This window comes from Copadichromis virginalis, linkage group LG1 (assembly GCF_057382275.1).
Source record: "Copadichromis virginalis isolate Kocher_CV1m ecotype Utaka linkage group LG1, C_Virginalis_male_GT1.1, whole genome shotgun sequence".
Taxonomy (NCBI): Eukaryota; Metazoa; Chordata; class Actinopteri; order Cichliformes; family Cichlidae; genus Copadichromis; species Copadichromis virginalis.
Genome location: NC_140618.1, coordinates 17522844 through 17531038, shown reverse-complemented (window position 1 = coordinate 17531038; position 8195 = coordinate 17522844).

The following is an 8195-nucleotide window of genomic DNA, read 5'->3' as shown; positions in this document are numbered from 1 at the left end:
ATTTTTCACTATTATACTTTTTAAAATATTAAGCTTAATTTGTCCCATTGAAATGAATGGGAAACTTCTGCAATTCTGCTAAAATTTGCTTGTTTCTGAAACTTAACTACTTCCTCATATTTTCACGTAGAACAACCATTCAAACTTTAAAATGTTCTCAAATTATTGGGCTATTCAGGTATGATTCAGATTTTTCAAATCTTTTACCGTTTTACTTTTATGCCTCTTAAAGTTTTCAGTTGCAAAATTGTGATTTTTCACAAAATACATGCGTTGTTATGGTTGCTATGCACTTGGCTTCCAGTGTGCCACTGAAGGTTTTGCAGTCTTCTCTTCATGTCCGAACAACTTCTTGCTACTTGCTCAATTTTCACTCAACTTCCACAAATTATACATCAAAACATAGGTATTTTTGCTGGGTTTCCGAAAATGTCACTATCATTGTTGTGGGATTTATAGAATTTTGGCAAATCTCCTCAGACCAACACAAAGTCGCCAAACTCTCCATAGAAAGTCAATGGAGAGCTTGTTCAAAATCACCGCTTGATTTCTGTAATGAGAGGCATATTCGAATCGTCATATCTCCTTAACGAAGCAAAGTTAAGACATAAGGCTTGTCCCAGTATATCTTCAGACACCCCTGACGCTCACAAATCAAGAATTATTTTCTCACCTATTACCGTTCTGAAATGAGTTAGACTTGTTTGAGGGTAGGAAATTCGTCCTTCGCTCAGATTTCTTCAGATTTCAAACTGTGGAAATGAAGCACTTTTTTCTCTCGTCATATCTTTTTAATGGATTTCCACAGAGACCTGAAAATTTCCATGATTGTTCACCAAAGCCTGCTGTCTCTTACGGTGAAAGAATGATATCGATACTCCAAATAGATTTCAAGTCACAAAGCGTTGTTTGAGGGCAAGTCAAGGCAGTTTTTGCTTCGCTCTACTCAGTTATGGTGCATTAGAAGTCAAATATCTTTAATAATTCATATTTTAATGATAAATTGTAAACACTGGAAGATTCCCCCATCTCTTCTGAACAAAACGGTGTAAGAATGACCGCTCTAGCCCCTACGGTTTGGAAATTATGGTCATTTGTTTGAGGGGAGTCCTCACTATGAGAAATAGACTGCAATAATCCTGTGCCTCTCTGTGCTGCGTGTGTAAAAAGATGCACATGTTTTGGCGGGAAAAAGTACACAGGCTCTCTGATTGGTGGATTCAAATTTAGCAGCTCCCAGGCTGACCTAGAAACTTACTTCTCTCTCCCTGTGCATTTTTTTTGCTGATTTTTTCATTTAACAAGTATATTTGAGGGACCCTCAGCATGTTCATCATTTTTTCAGCTGTCCATTTTGCTTTTCCAATTTTTCTGTTTAACTTATTACTATTGTGCTAAATCATAGTATTTCTGCTATTTTATAAGATTTGTGCCTAATATAGTATTTCTGCTAAATTACAGTATTTCTGCTTTTTATACTATTTGTGCTAAAACATAGTATTTCTACTAAATGTAGTATTTATGCTTAATCATACTATTTCTGCTTTTTATGGGATTTGTGCCTAATATAGTATTTCTGCTTTTTATAGGATTTTTGCTCAAACATAGTATTTCTACTAAATGTAGTGTTTATGCTTAATCATCCTATTTCTGCTTTTTATAGGATTTGTGCTTAATATAGTATTTCTGCTAAATTATAGTATTTCTGCTTTTTATAGGATTTGTGCTTAATATAGTATTTCTGCTAAATTATAGTATTTCTGCTTTTTATAGTATTTGTGCTAAAACATAGTATTTCTACTAAATGTAGTATTTATGCTTAATCATAGTATTTCTATATATTTCTGCCAGGTCCCCAGGCAGCCAATCCTCTGTGAGGACTTAGACATTCAAATTTTCAAATCAGGGCCTGCACGGTTTCCCAGCCAATCATATATGTGCCCTGAGGCATTCAAATTTGCATATTGGGGCCTTCATGGCTTCTAAGCCAGCCAATCATATCTGAGGGCTGAGGAATTCAAATCCACAAATCAGGGCCTGCACGGCTTCCCAGCCAGCCAATCATATATGTGGCCTCAGGCATTCAAATTTGCATATTGGGGAATTCGTGGCTGACCTAGAAACTTACTTCTCTCTCCCTGTGCATTTTTTTTGCAGATTTTTGTCATTTAACTAGTATATTTGAGGGACCCTCAGCATGTTCAGCATTTTTTCAGCTGTCCATTTTGCTTTTCCAATTTTTCTGTTTAACTTATTACTATTGTGCTAAATCATACTATTTCTGCTATTTTATAAGATTTGTGCTTAATATACTATTTCTGCTTTTATAGGATTTGTGCTTAATATAGTATTTCTGCTTTTTATAAGATTTGTGCTTAATATAGTATTTCTGCTAAATGTAGTATTTATGCTTAATCATACTATTTCTGCTTTTCATAGGATTTGTGCTTAATATAGTATTTCTGCTAAATGTAGTATTTCTGAATAATTATAGTTTTTCTACTAAATCATAGTACAGTATTTCTGCTTTTTATGGGATTTGTGCTTAATATAGTATTTCTGCTAAATTATAGTATTTCTGCCAAATTATAATATTTGTGCTAAAACATAGTCTTAATTTAAAATTACAATATTCATAGTTCATCACAGTGTCTCTGGTAAATCACAATATTTCTGCTCTGTTGTACTATTTTTCTAAATCATAGTGTTTCTGTAATGTTTAAGTATTTTTGGCTAAATATATTCTTTCTGTTATCTTATACTATTTCTCCTAAATTCTTGTATTTTTGAGAAGTTATCATGTTTCTGGTAAGTTACAATATTTCTGCTAAATTCTGCTACGCTATTGTATTTCTGCCAAGTATTATGTTTCCTCTAAGATATTGCAGTTCTGCTAAGTTATTCCATTTTAGCAAACTTCTTTTGCTTCTGCAAAGTTTTTACAATTTCTGCAACTTTTCAGCTTTTTCAGCTAGTTTTTGCATACAGCTTCAGCTTTAAGCATCCACACTGCATTTTCGCAGGAAATGCAAATTTTTCTAGTTTAAATTGTGCTATAAAAACTATAAAATCACCAATATTTGAATAAGTTCAAATTCAAACAGTTTTTGTTTTTTTAGCCACAGCTGAGCACATCAGCAATTTGGATCATAGTGACTAGTTTTGATTGACATTAATAACAGACGATATGATTCAGAATTACACACATGGCCCAATGAAGCCAGTGAATCTGGAAAAAGCAGCAGCTGAGTGAGCAATTGCACCATTTGGAGTTTCAGTTTTGGTTATATTTCATTTAACTATTTGATGTCAGAGAGTTTTGACAGTCCCATGGGATATCTGACATTTAATATTATGATTTATTGCCGCTCTCATCTAGCAAACCAGCATCAACAGCACAAGCCTGTTAAAAATATGTGCTCATAACCACATATATTATGATGAAGTGGCAGGTTTTACTGGGGTAATGACCATCTCACACCCAAAGAAAACATGACTTTGTGCAGGAATGCTATTGCATGTGCATGTGACCCAATTTCATATTTTAAAATAATGTTCCTTTGTTTCAGTTTTACTAAACTCTATGAATAACAATGTTAAAGTTAAGTGCGCTAAGTTATTTATGAGCCTCTTACAGCTGAATTACACTGATTACATATATTGCAGCGTTTATTTTATTATATTTTATTTGATATTGCCACAAATCATGTTGTTCTTCCTTAGCTATTTTTTGTCTATGGAGGGTAACTACATCATTACCACCATAATTATATGTGATATAATCTAGCTTATTCAGATACTACGATTTACTCACTACCTGCCTTTCATATTTTATTTCTGTTCTTAAACTGTGCAATGTTATATACAAAATGGCCAACAGGGTGCATCACTAGGCAAGGAAAATATCTTTATATGGAGACATTCAGCACTTAAAAATGAAAAGAAAACGCTGAAATAACAAATCAAATTGAATTGGTTGAATTGAAGAGTTGTTGCACTGAATGTAACACAAATTGTCTCCTGTGGAACCAGCTCCCAGTCTGGGTTCAGGAGACAGACACTGACACTTTCTATACTTTTGAGAATATTTTCAAAGCTTACCCCGTGATGAAGCTTATTGTGATGTCTGGATTAGTTGACCCTGTTATGCTGCTATAGGCTTCTTGGGGAGTTTCTATAATGCACTGAGCATTTGTTTGCCACTCTTGTCTTTTCACTCTTGGTGCTTTTATATACCATAATTGCATGTCTTTGACTTTTGTGTCACTCCTGCAGTCTGTAGTCTGTTGTCCATGGTCTGTGTATGCTCGCTTCTTTTTCCACTCTCTCCCCAACAAAGCAGATGGCTACCCCTCCCTGAGCCTGGTTCTGCTGGAGTTCTTCTTTCCCACCATCTTTGCTCATGGGATCATTGGATCACTGGAGTTCTTTCTTAAATATTGTTGGAGGTTTACTTTAAAATATAAAACAGATAGCTATTGTTGTGAACTGGTGCTGTATAAATAAAATTAAACTGATTGCAAGTATTCTGAAATTTGTGTATTTTATCATTTGCGATACAAAAATGCCCTATTCAGCTCACAGACAAACCTCTATTCGTCTTACCACCTAATTAATCTCTTCATCTATCTTGAGAAAACACATGCCCACTAAACAGTTGTTTTATCTCTTTTATTCACATTGTAGGACTACATAGTTTCTAAGTTCCCAGACCTCAGGTAGATATTAGATGCTTGGAGATTTGAAAAACTTGCCTTAGGTTGCAAAACCTAACAAACCATGTTAATGCCCCTGGTCAAAAACACCATCCAAGTCCACAAAGAAATACAGAAATAAGGAACAAATTGAAATTTAAGTTATTTTATTTTTTCACACAGATCTTAATGATTTCTACAATCACACTGTTATTTCTTATGAATCTGTTATGAAGGCAAAGACCTAAAAGTAATTTGTTTCATGATTTCGAATGGGCATCAAGACCTTGCCAAATAATAGAAAGCTTTCTTTTGGAGGACAAAGTAATCACTTGCTGAGCTTTGAAGTATTATCATGTAATTTCACAGCAAATTAAATTTCTCATGTCTAAACCTTCTAGTTTTCTGCATCTTAACTTTTTTGTAGGGTATGCAAACAGAATGTAAAGCTATAGCTAAGGTATGAAATTGTGTCCATTTTCTACAATGCATTTCTACAAATGATAGATCATTTTGTATTTTCTGTGTAGATTTAAAAACAATTAATTTCAGATTTCATTGATGATAAACGATTATTGGTTTCTATGTGCCTTAACAGGTCAGTTGTATAAGAAACCCTGGAATATACCGATTGTTTATTCCCAGCTTTGGTAACAAGAACACTGGAATGGGTTTTCAATAATTGCTTCACAGAAATTTGACTTGAGTCCAAATTTTATGCTTAATTTGCCAGTTATTAGACAATAACAAAGGAGCTGCAGCACTGAATTTGTGCTGTGGACTCACTTAACCAAGTGAAAAACACCAGTCAGGTTTCAGTTTCTCTTTCACAGCGCAGAGAATTGATTGCCTTAAAGATCAACTACAAAGCCGTAGTCAGCTTGTGGGGTTTCATTGAGCAGGTCTTAACCCAGGAGATGAGCACAATTATTGCACTGAGGAAGATGGGAAATTCACAGAATAAAAGCTTGTACTAGAGCTTTGTTTATACGTATCCATCCCAGTCTTAAAACACAAACAGAACACAAAACTAAAAATGTTTCCTGAGGGCAAGATCATGACATTTTCTCTCAGTAACCCAAACTTCTATCTTTCAGGTTTATTGTTTTAGCATCTCTCTGTTCAGTTGTTCCATATTTCTCCCTTTATGTTAATTACTTACCAGCAATGCAGTTGTGATCAAAAAGGATTAAGGAGCAGAAACTATGATAACTTACTAGATGTAGGTTGCACATATGGCTGTGCTATTTTATAATGTTTTACCCCACTTTTGTTATCAATCCCAATATTTCTGCAGTATTTTGTCTGTCCTGTCTCTTTCTTATTTTTTCTCAGTGATTTAAAAATACAAATTATGTACATGTGATTTCAAATTAAAATGAAGTTTTAATCCTACCATTAATCCTGGACTCCAAGCATCCAGAATCAGGACAGACTGAGAAACCTGCTGCTCCAAATCAGCTGTGGTGTGACTCTGAGGAAGAGGTTTCCAAACCTGGTGACAAATCTGTGCAAATTCAGCAGTGTGTAAGAAAGAGGGGAGGAAAGATGAGTCAGGAAGCACCAGATAAGAAATGTCAAGGAGAACAGCTGGAGAATAGATGGACTGTTCTGTCTTCTTAAGGGACTGGTAGGTTTAAAAGTTTCAAATAACTAGTTATCTATCCATAATCCATTTTTTAGTTATTTTTAAAGTAATGTCATGAAACTGATATTGTATCAGTTGCAGTGGTAGAATAAGCACTCGGGTCCTATTTAAAAGCTTCAAGTATAAAGGGCACTGAAAAGTTGTACATTTAAACTGGTGGAAAAGTGTGTAAATGTCATTAACAACATGCACTTGAAAAAAAAGTTGTCAAAAAAGTTATCATTCTGATCTTGTTAGTTGTTAAGTTTTTCTTGTCTTCCTATATTCACCATGCTTAGTCTGTGTTTCTGTGATGTCTCCTGCATTTAGTTAGTTTTGTCTTTGTGTTTACTTTGGCCTACCAAGCTCATGTATCGTAGCCTCTGTCTCAGTGCTAGTTTCCTGTCTTATTTTGATAGTCTCTTGTTCTGTGTGTGTTGTGTGTGCCTAAGTGTTTATCTTGTGTATTAACTGCTTAGATTACTTTTGAACCCTGCTTTTTTCAGTCAACTGAATTTGTGGCCTTATATAATATAGGTTTGTTCAAGTCTATTAAATCCTGTCCTGGAGTCTGAATTTTGGGTCCAGATTTCCCACAACTATGACAATACACTTAAAATTTCTTAAAATGTGACAAAAGGCTGGTAATTTAAAGTTTTGTAAATTATATAATTTGACTTCAAATCTCTTTTTTCCTATCGTATGTTATTTCCTATGTATAGAAAAATCATAACTTTTTCATATATTTTAAAGTAAAATTTCTAAAAGAAACTGCAACAATTAGAAACTAAAAAATGTGTAATAACTTTGTTGCCTTTTATAAAACATGGGTTTTTATTTATGCCTTATCTTTGCCTCAAAGCTTTAGATCCCTTACCCATACTGTCAGTGATGTGAAACATCTGCTTGCCTCCTCTAAACTATTACCACACACACACACACACACGCACAGCATTGTTATTCAACTATGTTCACAAAACAAGTTCAAATGACCTTTTATTCCACAAGCCATCAAATTTCTGAACGTGAGTGACACATACGTTGCCAAATTGGTGAAAATCCTCCCTAAGATCCAAGGAGAGTGAAAGTCTCTGCACATTGTGTGCCTGTCTTTTTATGTTGATGTGCTTGTTTTTATGTGGTTGTATGAATGTCAGGTGACTTCTCTTGCAAGCCAAATTCCCTACTGGGGACAAATAAATGTATCTGTCTTTCTGTACTCAAAAATACAATGTATCCATATTCTGAATGCATTTCTATCTTCACCTTGAGATCTTATGGTAACACAGGTTTTTATTAAAGGATTAATGTGTTTCCTTTGTCCTCAAACAAAATACACAGTTTAAATGTTTGAATTTACTTTTGTTCTTGTAAATTCACATAAAATCAGGAGTTTCTCAAGATTTTGATGTCTGAGTACCAGTTTAGGGAGCCAGAATACGATTCAGGGTCACACAAGAAAAGTGCACACACTCAAGGCTTCCATTTCGCTCTTAATAAATTCTGTTCAGAAAGTGTCTGTATGTGTTGTCATTTTTGTGTTTAGAGTGTTTTAATCACTTGAGAGATCAGCTGTTACTTTTCTGTGGCTGTATTTTTTTTTTTTTTGTGTTAAAATTTTTTAGTCATTTGTGATTGCTTCATTCTGTATCACGATTCTCTACCATAGCATGACATGAACTGTGGATGAATGAGCTGCACAGTACTACATTCTTTCCCTTTCATGCTCAGAGACTGCATAAAATGTTATCAAAGGCTGCCACTGGACACAAGCGGTACTGAGCTAAGCTGCCTAGCTATAGAATAAAGATGGGGAAAAAAGGCTGTGATTGTATGTAACAATCTTTTGAATATTTGTGGATTAGAATATGAAG